Source organism: Leopardus geoffroyi, chromosome A2 (genome assembly GCF_018350155.1).
Source record: "Leopardus geoffroyi isolate Oge1 chromosome A2, O.geoffroyi_Oge1_pat1.0, whole genome shotgun sequence".
NCBI classification, from domain to species: Eukaryota; Metazoa; Chordata; class Mammalia; order Carnivora; family Felidae; genus Leopardus; species Leopardus geoffroyi.
Window position 1 is genome coordinate 59,811,267 of NC_059331.1, and position 16,409 is coordinate 59,827,675.

The 16,409-nt window shown below is 40.9% G+C and overlaps 1 protein-coding gene across 4 annotated transcripts in view; it reads left to right on the forward strand.

Moving 5' to 3' along the window:
* The first annotated feature begins 856 nt into the window (after positions 1-856).
* Positions 857-16,409, forward strand: part of ALDH1L1 (aldehyde dehydrogenase 1 family member L1) — a 143,890-nt gene continuing 128,337 nt past the window's right edge. For 2 of the 4 annotated variants that reach the window (XM_045494060.1, XM_045494063.1), the window contains exon 1: positions 857-1,163. The gene's annotated coding sequence lies outside the window, so the exon portion shown is untranslated. Of the gene's footprint in view, positions 1,164-2,828; positions 2,852-16,409 lie in introns of those variants that run through there. The other 2 variants (XM_045494061.1, XM_045494062.1) reach the window with 2 other exon arrangements.

A 16,409-nucleotide genomic window follows, 5' to 3' on the forward strand; every position in this document is an offset into this window, starting at 1 on the left:
AGGAATATTCTGGCAGAGGCCCTGAGGCTGGAGCATGCTTGAGGTGTCCAGGCACTGAGTAGAGGTCAAGGTAACTGGAGCTCAGGTAGAGACAGCCTCAGAAGTGAGGCTGGGAAGCAGAGTCCAGTGGCAGGAGTGGCAGGAAGGACATTCTTGGCAGCTTGTTCAGGATACACTGGACATAGGCTCACAGTCAGGAAACAATGTGCAGATTTATCTTCCTTTATTCATTTGTGCAGACTTACTTTGGCCCAGAGTGGAACAGATAACCCTGCCTGAGACAGGCTTGATCAGGTGGGGAGCTAGGGGAGGGGTCAGCGGCACCCAGACTGGGTGGAAGGGAGCAAGGAGAAGAGGAGTAGCCTAGGGGAACGCCTGGGGATGTAGAAGGCAGGAAGGGCACAGGCAGAAACCCCAAAATTCATCTGGACACACTGTCACTGTCTCCTGCAGGCGACTGCGAGTTTGCAGAGGGCGAGGATCTTGTTTGGCTCTGCTCGGTGGATGGCACACGGTAGCATCTTGGCACATGATTCTTGGATGAATGAATGAGTGAGCGGGTGAGAGAGTGAAATGATCTGGTTGGCGAGTTTCCTCCTACCAACTCAGCCTTGCAGCAATGCCTAAGCAGGGAGAGCCTGCGCCTTTTCAGAGCCCTGTGAATTCTGAAGGGTCTATCACAAGTCTTTTCGCCTATAAATGCAAGCAAGCCCAGAGAGGGTGAGTGACACACCCTGGCCACTGTCACACAGCCATTGAGAGCTCTCCCCACCCCTGCCCAGGGTGACTTTATGCCCGCCCCGCGCCCCCGCCCCTCTCGCCTCCGCCCGGCGCCCCTCCCTTCCCTGGCTCTGGCCTTGCTCGAGGCCCTGGGACTGGCAGAGGCGGGTCCCACCTCTCCGCCGCCCTGGGCCGGCCTGGGCCAGCCCCTTGTCCCCCGACCGACGCTTTCAGAGGTCCCTTCTGGCCCGCGACTCCTGCGCCTCCTCCCGCGCTTGGTGAGTGCCCCTGAGCCCCGACGCTCCGAGGGAGGGAGCCTGTCCCAACTCGCGACTCCAGGGACTCTGAGCTCAGGTCCCTCAACTGGGCTCCCGGTGGACGCAGGAGCCTCGCCGCAGGGACGCCGGGTCTGGAGTCCGGATCCGCGATTCCCCCTGGGGCAGGTGAGCCTCCAGTCTAGCTAGGGGTCCTCAGGCTAAAGGACCGGGGCGGGGCTCGCCGAAGGTGGGGCCGGACCCGGAGAACAGGGTGCTTTTACCGAGCCAGCACAGCCCAGTGAGTGGACGTTATCTGACCAGCTCACAGAAGAGAAAACTGAGGCTCCGAGAGAGAAAGGGACAAGCCGAAGGTGACTGGGCCGGTCCGTGGTGGAGGGGCAGTCTGCCTCCGGGGCTAAGTCCCTCACCCCATTATCGGGTGTGGAAAAGATCCCCCCTGATTGGCCAAATCTGGGGGCCGTTCACAAGGACCTCTTGTGATTGGAGAGCTCCCCTGGTGTAGCGGGGCACTGACCCCTGGGCCCCAGCTTGACCCCAACCCCGGATTCTCAGGGTCGCGCTACTTGGAACCCAGTGTCCCCCCCCCCCCCCCCCCCCCGCACCTGTGCAGGCCCCTCGTTTGTCACCGCCCTAGAAAAGGCAAGAATCTCCCTCAGGTGCAGATGGAGACAGAATTTAGTATTCTCACACACTGGGTTAAGAGTATGGGCTTGGCGTCAGGTGACTGTTTTCTCCCCACTCCCTCACTTTTCAGTGACCTTGGGCAAGTTTCTGGAACTCTGACTCCGTTTCTTTGGCTAAAGTTGGGGTGGGGGGATAAATACTAACAGTACCTTACCTGCTAAGATTGTTTCAGGATGGCATGAGTTTATGCACTAAGGCCCTAGGCCCTCTGTGAATGTTGGCCCTCTCCCCCCTATGAGGATCAACCTTCACGACAATGTTGGGAGACAATCCTGTGACATTTTGGAGACAAGAATTTAAGCCTTAGAGATGCAAATGATTCGCTAAGGTTGAATACAGGTCTACAGGCTCAGGAGGTCTAGGGGGCCTGCCCGTGTGCCCAGGATAGTGAGAAAGACAGCGGATGAAACATGAACCCCCGCGGACCCTGGCTGTGGAACCGACAAGCATCTGCCCTGCCAGTGGCCGAATGGAACAGATTGACTGCAGGAGAGGAATCAGCTCCCCCCCACCCCCGCCGTCATCCGAAAGGGCAGCTGGTGGAAGAGGATGCCTTGTGGCTGTGCCCTGCAACTTGGCTGAGCCTCTGCCCTCTCCTAGAGCTGCATTCTTTTGTGGGTCCCCAGACCAAAGCAGGAAAACAGATGGCCCAGAGCTGCTGTCCCTGCCGTGGGCTGCCCCTCTTGAGCAGGATCTGATAGCTGGGTCCTGGGGAGCCAGGTCTGGGCTGGGTGCTTGGGGTGGGAGGCCTGGGAGGCCCTGACAGCTCTACAGCTGTACCCACGCACTGCCGGGAACAGGGGCGCACGTCCCTGCCAACTGAGGAAGGAGGTGGAGGCTTGCAGGCTGCCCACTCAGCCAGCCCAGCTGCAGCAGCCCACGTGGGGCTCTGTACTCCCTTCCCCGGCTCCACCCCCCCCCCCCCCCCCCCCCCCCCCCCCCCCCGCCCCCTGCGCTTCCTGATCTTTCTGCTGGCCAAAGGTCAAGATTGGCTGAGGCCCCTCCCAGCGCACCTGTCCCTGCCACACTCAGCTTCCCTGGACTGTGACCACAGCCTTCCTGGTGGCTACCCTGACCCTGCCTCCCTGCTTCCAAAGGGATCTTGTTTGTATTGCTTTCTTTTCCCACAAGTAATACGTGCTCAGTATAGAAAAAGCCAGAACATTCAGGTAAGAAAAAGTTAATTACCGATAATTATTGAAAATACCCCAAATCCAAAAAACTCTTCTCAGTAACTTTTAACATTTCTGTGGGAATCCTCCCAGGTTTTTACACTGCAGGTGCACAAACATACACACACCCACAGCACTTTTAAAAATTACAGTGGTTTGTCACCTGTGGGGGTGTTTTGACCTACATATTCCAGGTAGTGAAACAGCGTGTTGCCACTTCTAACTGACTGCGCTGGGTTTACCCAGTGTAAATGTATCGTAATTTTACAACACTCATGCCTCTATCTGCTCATCCAAATAGAATTTAGAAGTGAAAATGCTGAGTCAGAATTTTCTAGGATTTTGGTATTTATTGCCAAATTTTCCTCCAGAGAATTGGTACCAATTTGTTGTCCCATTAGTGCTACAGGAGCGCAGCTGTTTTCTCATAATCTAGACAACAGCTGATATTTATATTGCTTAAGCCCCTTCCAATTTTACAGGAGAAAAATAGTCCCTTGTTTTATTATGCATGAATTATTTGATTAATTGCAATTTGAACATTTTTATTTATCTATTGGCTCTAATTTTTTTTCTTTTGGCAAATTGCTTTCAGACACATGTAAAATCTTCCTGTATGAAAAGCCATCACATGCTTTCTTGTATATTTCTTCTTTAGTGTCAAGTTTCTAAGCCCCATACTTACCGGTATTTTCTTATACTTTGATGTTTTCTTCTTGTATTTGATTTTTTAATACTTATTTTAATCCAATTGACCTGTATTTTGAAGTAAGATGTGAACGATACACCTAGATTTATTTATTTGTTTGTTTAAATTAGTTTTTAGAACAGTTTTAAGTTTATAGAAAAATTTAGCAGAGTACAAAGAGCTCCCATATAGTCCCTCAGCCCCTGCCCCCTCCACTGTCACTTATTGGTAACACCTTGCATTATTAACATTAGCCTGGTACATTTGTTACTCTTGATGAGTGGATACTGATACAACATTCTTTTTGTTTTTGTTTACTTTTACTTTTTTATTTTTTTAATGTTTATGTATTTTTGAGAGAGAATCAGAGAGAGACAGAGGTGAGTGGGGGAGGGGCAGAGAGAGAGGGAGACACAGAATCCAAAGCAGGCCCCAGGCTCTGAGCTGTCAGCACAGAGCCCAACACGGGGCTCAAACAAATGGACTGTGAGATCATGTTGGACACTTAACTGACCGAACCACCCAGAGACCCCCTGATACAATATTCTTAATTAAAGTCCATAGCTTACATCACTCTTTGTGTTGTATATTCAATGGGTTTTGACAAATGTATAAGGACCTGCATCTGACATGACAGTAGATAACTGTAAAAAAAATCTCCTGTGTTCCACCTGTTCATCCCTTTCTCCCCTCCCCCAAACCGTGTCAAACACTGATTCCCCCCCACCCCCACCCCATCTTCTTAGTTTTAAGACTCTCATAGTTAGAATAATACAGTATGTAGCCTTTTAAGACTGGCTTCTTTCATTTAGCAATATGCATTTATATTTCCACTGTATCTTTTCATGGCTTAATGGCTCAATTCTTCTTAGCATGGAATAAAATCCCATTGTCCAGATGTACCACAGTTTATTTATCCATTCACCTACTGAAGAACATCTTGGTTGCTTCCAAGTTTAGGTAGTTATGAATAATGATGCTATAAACATCTGTGTGCAGGTTTTTGTGTGGACCTAAATTGCCAACTAATTTTGGTAAATACCATGGAGTATGATTGCTGAATTGTATGGAGAGAATGTGTTTAGTTTTGTAAGAAACTGCAAAACAATTTTTCAAGGTGACTACCATTTTGCATTCCCACCCGCAATGAATGAGAGTTCCTATCGCTCCCCATCTTCGCCAGCATTTTCGTTGGTGGTGTTTTGGATTTTAGTCATTCTAATAGATTTGCAGTGGTATCTCATTATTGTTTTAATTTGCAATCCTTAGTGATATATGATGTTGAGCATCTTTTCAAATACTCATTTCCCGTCAGTATATCTTCTTTGCTGAGGCATCTGCTTAGGTCTTTCCCCCATTTTTTTAGTTGAATTGCTTTCTTATTGTTGAGTTTTAAGAATTTTTTGTATATTTTGGATACTAGTCCTTTATCAGATGTGTGTTTTGTAAATTTTTCTCCCTATCTGTGGCTCGTCTTTTGAAGAGCAGAAGTTTTCAATTCTAATAAAGTTCAGTTTATTACTTTTTTTCTTCCATGGTTTTGTTGTATTTAAAAAGACCCAAGGCCATCTGGACTTTCTTCTATGTTATATTCTGTGAGTTTTATAGTTTTATCTAAATGTAGATTTTACATTGGAGCACCTGGGTGGCTTAGTCGGTTGAGTGTCCCACTTTGGCTCAGGTCATGATCTCACAGCTGGTGAGTTCGAGCCCCTCATGGAGCTCACTGCTGTCAGCACAGAGCCCACTTCAGATCTGTCCCTCTCTCTCTCTGCCCCTTCCCCACTTGTGCTTTCTCTCTCAAAAAAAAAAAAAAAATAAATCTTTAAAAGAAAATGTAGATATTACATTTAGGTCTGTGATTGGTTTTTGAGGTTTTTTTTTGTTGTTGTTGTTGTTGTTTTTTGCATGTGGAAATAGTTTGAGAATAATGTGTTGAACAGTCTATCCTTTCTCTACTGAATTGCCTTTACTGCTTTGTCAAAGATCAGTTGACTGTTTTTGTGTGAGTCTGTTTCTGGGTTCTCTATTCTGTCTATTGATGTATTTGTCTACTCTTTTGTCAGTATCACCCTGTCTTGATTTCTGTAGCTTCATAGTAAATCTTGAGGTTGGATAGTGTCAGTATTTTGACTTTGCTCCTCTCCTTCAATATTGTGTTGGATAATTTAGGTCTTTTGCCTTTAGTATAAATTTTAGAATCAGTTTGTTGATATCTGCAAAATAACTTGCTAGGATTTTCATTGAGATTGTGTTGAATCCAAAGATCAAATTGGAAAGAACTGATATCTTGACAATATTGAGTTTCCTATCCATGTATGTGCAATATCTCCATTTATTTAGGTTTTATTGGATTTCCTTCATTAGCCTTGTGGTTTTCCTTATATTGCTCTTTTACATATTTTGTTATATTTACACATAAATAATTTCAGTTTTGGGTGATAATATAAATGGTATTGTGTTTTTAAAATTTTTTAAATGTTTGTTTATTTTTGAGAGAGAGAGAGAGAGAGAGAGAGAGCAAGCCTGGGAGGGGTGGAGAGAGAGGGAGACACAGAATCTGAAGCAGGCTCCAGACTCTGAGCCATCAGCACAGAGCCCAACATGGGACTCAAACTCAACAACTATGAGATTCTTTGACCTGAGCTGAAGTCGGATGCTTAACTGACTGAGCCACCCAGGCACCCCTGTTTTTAATTTCAAAACCCAATTGTTTATTGACGGCATATTGACTTTTGCATATTAACCTTCTCTCTTGTAATCTTCTGATAATCATTAATTAGTTCCAAGAGTTTTTTGCTGATTTTTGGAGATTTTCTACTTGGACAATTATGTCATCTGTGAAGAGTTTATTTCCCCCTTTCCAATCTGTATACCTTTTATCTCCTTTTCTGTGTTACTGCCTTGCTAGAATTTCCAGTAGGGTGTTGAATAGAAGTAATGAAAGGGAACACCCTTGACTTGTTCCTGATCTTAGTGGGAAAGTTTCTAGTTTCTCACCATTAAGTATGATGTTAGAGGGGCATCTGAGTGGCTCAGTTGGTTAAGCATCTGACTCTTGATCTCAACTCAGGTCTTGTTCCCAGGGTGGTTAATTCGAGCCCCACATTGGGCTCCATGCTGAGTGTGGAGCCTACTTAAAAAAAATGTGATGTTATAATTTTTGAGGTTTTTTTTTTGTAAATGTTCTTTATCAAGTTAACTTCCTCTCTATACCAACTTTGCTGAGAATCTTTATCATGAATCGTTGTTGGATTTTGTCAAATTGTTCTTTTAAAAACCTTTTTTGATTGATTTATTGTGTAATTTACATCCAAGTTAGTTACCTTCAGGAGTAGATTCCTTAATGCTCCCTACCCATTTACCCATCCCCCCCTCCCACAACCCCTCCAGCAACCCTGTTTGTTCTCTATATTTAAGAGTCTTTTATGTTTTATTCCCCTCCCTGTTTTTATATTTTTTTGCTTCCTTTGCCTTAACTTCATCTGTTTTGTATCTTAAATTCTTCATATGAATGAAGTCATATATTTGTCTTTCTCTGACTAATTTTGCTTAGCATAATACCCTCCAGTTCCATCCACGTAGTTGCAAATGGCAAGATTTCATTCTTTTTGATTGCCGAGTAATACTCCATTGTATATATATATACCACATCTTCTTTATCCATTCATCCATTGATGACATTTGGACTCTTTCCATACTTTGCCTATTGTCAAAAGCACTGCTATAAACATTGGGGTGCATATGCCCCTTTGAAACAGCATACCTGTATCCCGTGGATAAATACCTAGTAGTGCAATTGCTGGGTCATAGGATAGTTCTGTTTTTAATTTTTGGAGGAAACTCCATATTGTTTTCCAGAGTGGCTGCACCAGTTTGCATTCCCATCAACAGTGCAAAAGAAATCCTCTTTCTCTGCATTCTTGCCAACATCTGTTGTTGCCTGAGTTGTTAATGTTAGCCTTTCTGACAGGTGTGAGGTGTTATCTCATTGTGGTTTTGATTTGTATTTCCCTGATGATGAGTGATGTTGAGTAGTTTTTCATGTGCCAGTTGGCCATCTGGATGTCTTCTTTGGAGAAGTGTCTATTCATGTCTCTTGCCCATTTTTTCACTGGATCATTTGGTTTTTGGGTGTTGAGTTTGATAAGTTCTTTATAGATTTCAGATACTAACCCTTTATCTGATATGTTGTTTGCAAATATCTTCTCCCATTCCTTCGGTTGCCTTTTAGTTTTGCTGATTGTTTCCTTCACTGTGCAGAAGAGTCCCAATAGTTCATTTTTGCTTTTGTTTCCCTTGCCTCTGGAGACATGTTGAGTAAGAAGTTGCTGTGGCCAAGGTCAAAGAGGTTTTTGCCTGCTTTCTCCCCTATGATTTTGATGGCTTTCTGTCTTATGCTTAGGTCATTCATCCATTTTGAGTTTATTTTTGTGTATGGTGTAAGAAAGTGGTCCAGGTTCATTTTTCTGCATGTTGCTGTCCAGTTTTCCCAGCACCACTTGTTGAAGAGACTGTCTTTATTCCATTGGATATTCTTTCCTGTTTTGTCAAAGATTAGTTGGCCGTGTGTTTGTGGGTCCATTTCTGGGTTCTTTATTCTATTCTGGTGATCTGAGTATCTGTTTTGTGCAATATCCAAACTGTTTTGATGATTACAGCTTTGTAATATGTCTTGAAGTCTGGGAGTGTGATGCCTCCAGCTTCGGTTTTCTTTTTCAAGATTTTTTTGGCTATTCAGGGTCTTTTCTGGTTCTGTACAAATTTTAGGAATGTTTGTTCTAACTCTGTGAAGAATGCTGGTGTTATTTTGGTAGGCATTGCGTTGAATATGTAGATTGCTTTGGGTAGTATCCACATTTTAATAATATTTGTTCTTCCAATCCAAGAGCATGCAACATTTTCCACTTTTTGTGTCTTCTTCAATTTCTTTCATAAGCTTTCTATAGTTTTCAGTGCATGGATTTTTCATTTCTTTGCTTATGTTTATTCCTAGGTATTTTATAGTTTTTGATGCAATTGTAAATGGGATCAATTCTTTGATTTCTCTTTCTCTGGCTTCATTATTGGTGTATAGTAATGCAACTGATTTCTGTGTGTTGATTTTATATCCTGCAGCTTTGCTGAATTCATGGATCAGTTCTACCAGTTTTTTGATTGGATCTTTTGGGTTTTCCATATAGAGTATCATGTCATCTGTGAAGAGCAAAAGTTTGACTTCCTTCTGGCTTATTTGGCTGCCTTTTATTCCTTTGTGTTGTCTGATTGCTGAGGCTAACACTTCTAATACTATGTTGGACAACAGTGGCAAGAGTGGACATCCCTGTCATGTTCCTGACCTTAAGGGGGAAAGCTCTCAGTCTTTTCCCATTGAAAATGATATTAGCAGTGGGTCTTTCATATATGGCTTTTATGATCTTGAGGTATGATCCTTCCATCCCTACTTTCCTGAGGGTTTTTTATCAAGAAAGGATGCTGTATTTTGTCAAATGCTTTCTCTGCATCTATTGAAAGGATCATGTGGTTCTTGTCCTTTCTTTTACTGATGTGATGTATCACATTGATTGTTTTGCAGATGTTGAGCCAGCCCTGCATCCCAGGTATAAATCCCACTTGGTCTTGGTGAATAATTCTTTTATATTGTTAGATCCAGTTGACTAGTATCTTGTTGAAGATTTTTGCATCCATGCTCATCAGGGAAATTGATCTGTAGTTCTTTTTAGTGGGGTCTTTGTCTGGTTTTGGAGTCAAGGTGATGCTGGCTTCATAGAAAGAGTTTGGAAGTTTTCCTTCCATTTCTACTTTTTGGATCAGCTGGAAGAGAATAGGTGTTAACTCTTTAAATGTTTGGTAGAATTCCCCCATAAAGCCATCCAGCCCTGGACTCTTGTTTTTTGGAAGTCAAATTGTTTTTCTGCATCAATTTATGTGTTCCTATGATTTTCCTTTTTTTTTTTTTTTTTCCTGTTGGTGCAATCTATTACACTAATTGATTTTTAAATGTTAAACCTGGAATACCACTAGTATAAATCCCACTTGACTGTGATGTATAATTCTTTCTTTACATTGTTAAAGATTTTAATATCTATGTTCATGAAAGATACTGACCTATAGTTTTCCTTTCTTGTAATGTGTTTGTTTTTTTGCATTAGGGTAATGTTGGCCTGATACATTGAGTTAGGAAGTATTGCATTTTTGTTTTCTGAAATTATAACAGAATTGATAAAATTTCTCTCTTAGATGTTTGGTGGAATTCACCAGTGAATCTGGTGCTTTCTGTTTTGGAAAGGTATTAATTATTGATCCAATGCCTTTAATAAATAGGACTATTTATATTATATCTGTTTTTCCTTGTATAAGTTTGGTAAATTGTGCTTTTCAAGAAGTGCTCCATTTCATCTAGGTTATCACATTTAAGGGTATAGAGATATTCATAATCCTCTATTATTCTTTTAATGACTATGGGATTAGTAGTGATGGCCCTTCTTTCATTTTTGAAACTAGACATTTGGGTTTTTTTTTTTTCGTTAATCTAACTAGAGGCTTATCAATTTTATTCATCTTTTAGAAAAAACTTTTGATTTTGTTATTGTCTCTATTTGTTTTCAATTTTATTGATCTCTGCTCTAAACTTAAAATTTTTTTTTTTTGATGTTTGCTTATTTTTGAGGGATAGAGGGAGAGACAGAGCATGAGTTGGGGAGGGGTAGAGAGAGAGGGAGACACAGAATCTGAAGCAGACTCCAGTCTCTGAGCTGTCAGCACAGAGCCTGACACGGGGCTCAAACTCATGGACCATGAGATCATGACCTGAGCTGAAGTCAGACGCCCAACGTACTGAGCTACCCAGGTGCCCCTGTGTTCTAAATTTTATTATTTCCTTTCTTTTGCTTATTTTGATTTAATTTTCTCTTCTTTTTCTAGTTTCCTAACTTATTTTATTGATTTTGGATATTTTTCCTTTAATAATATATGTACTTAATACTATAAATTTTCCTCTGTATACTGCTTTAGCTGCATTTCACAAATTTTAGTAAGTTATATTTTAATTTTCATTTCAATTCAAAATATTTTAAAATTTCTCTTGATAGTTTTTCTTCCACCCATGTGTTGTCCAAAGTGTATTATTTATTCTCTACAAATCTTTCTGTTGGCTTTCCCAGATGTCTTTCTAGTATTGATTTTTAGTAATTCTATTGTGGTCTGAGAGCATATTTTGCATGATTTGTACTCTTTTAAGTTTGTTATGGTGTGTCTTGGTGATTATTTTATGTAAGCTCGAGGTGAATGTGTATTTTGCTGTTGTTAGATGAAGTATTTTATAAATGCCTGTTAGGTCCAGCTAATTGATGGTGCTGTTCAGTTAACCTATGACCTTACTGATTTCCTACTTGACCAATCTCTCGGTTATTAGGCATTGATAAAGAGGTGTCAAAGTTTCCAACTAAACTAGTGGATTTGTCTATTTATTCTTGCAATTCTATCAGTTTTGCTTCACATATTTTGATTCTCTGTTTTTAGGTACATACACATTGAGAATTATTAAATCTTCTTAAGGAATTGAGCCCTTTATCATTATGTAGTGCCGCTTTTTCTTGTTAATAATTTTCCTTGCTCTGAAGTCTGCTTTGCCTGAAGTTAACAGGTCTATTCCATATTTCTTTTGATTAGTGTTAGTAGGGTATATCTTCCTCTATCCCTTTAGTTTTGATCTGTGTTTTTATATTTAAAGTGGGTTTATTGTACACATCATAATTGGGTCCTGATGGCTTATCCACTCTGATACTCTGTGTTTTAATTGGTATACTTAGACCATTGATGTTTAAAGTGATTATTGATATAGTTCATAGATTAGATGAATATAGATATTCTTATATAACACATTTATTACTGTTTTTCCTTGTTCTTTGTGTATTTACTTTTATTTTATAGTCTTCCACTATTTTTCTGACTTGTCAGGTTTTCACTGAGCTTTTTATGATTCCATTTTCTCTTCTCTCTTAATGTATTAATTGTAGGGGCGCCTGGGTGGCGCAGTCGGTTAAGCGTCCGACTTCAGCCAGGTCATGATCTCGCGGCCCGTGAGTTCGAGCCCCGCGTCAGGCTCTGGGCTGATGGCTCAGAGCCTGGAGCCTGTTTCCGATTCTGTGTCTCCCTCTCTCTCTGCCCCTCCCCCGTTCATGCTCTGTCTCTCTCTGTCCCAAAAATAAATAAACGTTGAAAAAAAAAATTTAATGTATTAATTGTAGCTTTTTTGCTTTTTTTAGTTTGCCCCTAGTGTTTGCAGTATACATTTACAACTATCCAAGGCCACTTGTAAAGAAATACACTGTTTTGTGGGTAGTGCAAGTACTTTATACCAAAGTATTCTTTTTTTTTTTAATGTTTTTTAATGTTTATTTATTATTGACAAAGAGAGACAGAGCATGAGTAGGGGAGGGGCAGAGAGAGAGGGAGACACAGCATCTGAAACAAGCTCCAGCCTCTGAGCTGTCAGCACAGAGCCCGTCGTGGGGATTGAACTCACGGACAGCGAGATCATGACCTGAGCCGAAGTCGGACGCTCAACCAACTGAGCCACCCAGGCGCCCCTATACCAAAGTATTCTTGATTCCTCTCTCCCATACCTTATCATCATTGCTGTAATTCATTTCACTTATCCACAAACTATAATCACTGAACACATTGCTGCTATAAATAGAGCAATAAACATAGGGTTGCATATATCTTTTTGAGTTGGTGTTTTTGTTTTCTTCAGATAAATACCCAGAAGTGGAACTGCTGAATGATACAGTTGGTCTATTTTTAATTTTTTGAGACACCACCATACTGTTTTCTATAGTGGACCTATTTACACCTATTTACATTCCTACCAATGGTGTGCAAGGGTTCTCTTTTTTCCTACATTCTTGCCAGCACTTACTATGTCTTGTCTTGATAATAACCATTTTAACATGTGTGAGGTGATATCTCATTGTGGTTTAGATTTATATTTCCCTGATAATTAGTGATGTTGAGCATCTTTTCAAGTACCTATGGCATCTGTATGTCTTCTTTGGGAAAATGTCCATTCAGATCTGCCCAATTGTTATTTCTTTTTCTTTTTTCCTTTTAAACTTTTTAGTTAGTTGATTTGTAGTTAGTTAACATACCCTGCGATATTGGATTCAGTAGAATTCAGTGATTCATAACTTACATACAACACCCAGTGCTCATCACAAAAACTGCCCTCCTCAATACCCGTCACCCATCTAGTGCATCCCCTACATACCTCCCTCCATCAACCCTCAGTTTGTTCTCTATTGTTAAGAGTTTCTTATGGTTTGTTTCTCTCTCTTTTTTTTCTTCCCTCCCTTTCCATATATTTTGTTTCTTAATTCCACATATAAATGAAATCGTATGGTATTTGTCTTTCTCTGATTGACTCATTTTGCTTAGCATAATACACTCTAGCTTCATCCATGTTGTTGCAAATGGCAAGATTTCATCCTTAAACAAAAAAAAAAATTTTACATTTATTTATTTTTGAGAGACAGAGTGAGACAGAGCAGGAGAGGGGGAGGGGCAGAGAGAGAGGGAGACACAGAATCTGAAGCAGGCTCCAGGCTATGAGCAAGCATTCAGCACAGAGCCTGACATGGGGCTCCAACCCATCAACCATAAGATCATGACCTGAGTTGAAGTCAGACACTTCATGGACTGAGCCACCCAGGAGCCCCAAGATTTCATTCTTTTTGATGGCTAATCTATATCTATATCTATATCTATCTATCTATCTATCTATCTATCTATCTCCACCCCCCTCCCACATCTTCTTTTTCTATTAATTAATCATGGACACTTGGGCTCTCTCTATAGTTTCTGTTGTTGATAACGCTGCTATAAACATTGGGGTGCATGTACCTCTTTGAATCTGTATTTTTGTATCTTTGGGGTAAATACCTAGTTGTCCAATTACTGGATCATAGGGTAGTTTTATTTTTAACTTTTTTTTTAATTATTTTATTTTTTTATTTTTTCAATATATGAAATTTATTGTCCAATTTGTTTCCATACAACACCCAGTGCTCATCCCAAAAGGTGCCCTCCTCAATACCCATCACCCACCCTCCCCTCCCTCCCACCTCGCATCAACCCTCAGTTTGTTCTCAGTTTTTAAGAGTCTCTAATGCTTTGGCTCTCTCCTACTCTAACCTCTTTTTTTTTTTTTTTCCTTCCCCTCCCCCATGGGTTTCTGTTAAGTTTCTCAGGATCCACATAAGAGTGAAAACATATGGTATCTGTCTTTCTCTGTATGGCTTATTTCACTCAGCATCACACTCTCCAGTTCCATCCACATTGCTACAAAGGGCCATATTTCATTCTTTCTCATTGCCACGTAGTACTCCATTGTGTATATAAATCACAATGTCTTTATCCATTCATCAGTTGATGGACATTTAGGCTCTTTCCATAATTTGGCTATTGTTGAGAGTGCTGCTATAAACATTGGGGTACAAGTGCCCCTATGCATCAGTACTCCTGTATCCCTTGGGTAAATTCCTAGCAGTGCTATTGCTGGATCATAGGGTAGGTCTATTTTTAATTTTTTGAGGAACGTCCACACTGTTTTCCAGAGTGGCTGCACCAATTTGCATTCCCACCAACAGTGCAAGAGGGTTCCTGTTTCTCCACATCCTCTCCAGCATCTATAGCCTCCTGATTTGTTCATTTTGGCCACTCTGACTGGCGTGAGGTGATATCTGAGTGTGGTTTTGATTTGTATTTCCCTGATGAGGAGCGACATTGAGCATCTTTTCATATTTTTAACTTTTTGAGGAACTTCCTTACTGTTTTCCAGAGTGGCTTGCACCGGTTTGCATTCCCACAACAGGGCAAGAGGATTCCCCTTTCTCCACATCCTCGCCAACACCTGCTGTTTCTTGTGTTGTTAATTTTAGTCATTCTGTTAAGTATGAGGTGGTATCTCATCATGATTTTGGTCTGTATTTCCCTGATGATGAGTAATGTTGAGCATCTTTTCATGTGTCTTTTAGCCATCTGGATGTCCTCTTTAAAAAGTGTCTGTTCATGTCTTCTGCCAATTTCTTCACTGGGTTATTTGTTTTGGGTATTGAGATTGATAAGTTCTTTATAGACTTTGAATACTAACCCTTTATCAAATATGTCATTTGCAAATATCTTGGTTTTGTTGATTGTTTCCTTCATTATGCAGAAGGTTTTTTTTTTATCTTAATGAAGTTTAATAGTTCATTTTTTCTTTTGTTTCCCTTGCCTCTGGCAAGGTGTCTAGTAAGAGGCTGCTCCAGCAGAGGTCAAAGAGGTTGCTGTCTGTGTGGTCCTCTAGGATTTTGATGGTTTCCTGTCTCTCATTTAGATCTTGCATACATTTGGAATTTATTTTTGGGTATGATGTAAGAAAGTGGTCCAGTTTCACTCTTCTGCATGCTATTATCCAGTGTTCTCAACACCATTGGTTGAAGAGACTGTCTTTTTTCCATTGGATAATCTTTCTGGCTTTGTTGAAGATTAGTTATGGGTTGATTTCTGGGTTTTCTATTCTGTTCCATTGATATATGTGTCTGTTTTTGTGCAAGTACCATACTGTATTAATGATTAAAGCTTTTTTAAAAAAATGTTTATTTTTGAAGAGAGAGAAAGAGAGCATGAGCAGGGGAGGGGCAGAGAGAGAGACACACACAGAATCTGAAGTAGGCTGTCAGCACAGAGCCTGATGTAGGGCTCAAACTCATGAACCATGAGATCATGACCTTAGCTAAAGTCAGATGCTTAACCAACCGAGCCATCCAGGTGCCTGGATTACAGCTTTATAATATAGCTTGAGATTGGGAATGGTGATGCCTCCAGCTTTGTTTTTCTTTTTCAGAATTTCTTTGACTATTTGGGGTCTTTTGTGGTTCCATAGACATTTTAGGATTGTTTGTTGTAGCTCTGAGAAAAATGTTTGTGTATTTTGATAGGGATTGCTTTAAAAAAATTTTTTTTTCAACGTTTATTTATTTTTGGGACAGAGAGAGACAGAGCATGAACGGGGGAGGGGCAGAGAGAGAGGGAGACACAGAATCGGAAACAGGCTCCAGGCTCTAAGCCATCAGCCCAGAGCCTGACGCGGGGCTCGAACTCACGGGCCGCGAGATCATGACCTGGCTGAAGTCGGACGCTTAACCGACTGTGCCACCCAGGCGCCCCTGATAGGGATTGCTTTAAATGTATATGTTGCTTTGGGTAGTATAGACGTTTTTTCCAATCCATGAGCATGGAAAGCCTTTCCATTACTTTGTGTTCTCTTTAATTTCTTTCATAAGTATTTTATAGTTTTCAGCATAGAGATCCTTTACCTCTTTGGTTAGGTTTATTCCTAGGTATCTTGTTGTTCTGGTGCAATTGCAAATGGGATCGATTCCTTGATTTCTTTTTCTGTTGCATCATTATTAGTGTATAAAAACGCAATCGATTTTTTGTACGTTGATTTTATATCCTGAGACTTTACTGAATTCATGTATTAGTTCTAGCAAGTTTTGGTGGATCTTTCCGGGTTTTCCACATAGAGTATCGTGTCATCTGCAAAGAGTGAAAGTTTGACTTCTTCCTAGCTGTTTGGATTCCTTTTATTTCTTTTTGTGTGTGATTGCTGAGGCTAAGCCTTCCAGTACTATGTTAAATAGTAATGGTGAGAGTGGACATCCTTGCCTTGTTCCTTATCATAGGGGAAAGGCTCTCAGTTTTTTTTCCCTATTGCTAATGATATTAGCTGTGGTTCTTTCATGTATGGCCTTCATGATGTTGAGATATGTTCCATATATCCCTACTTTATAGAGTTTTTTTTCTATCAAGGATGAATGCTGT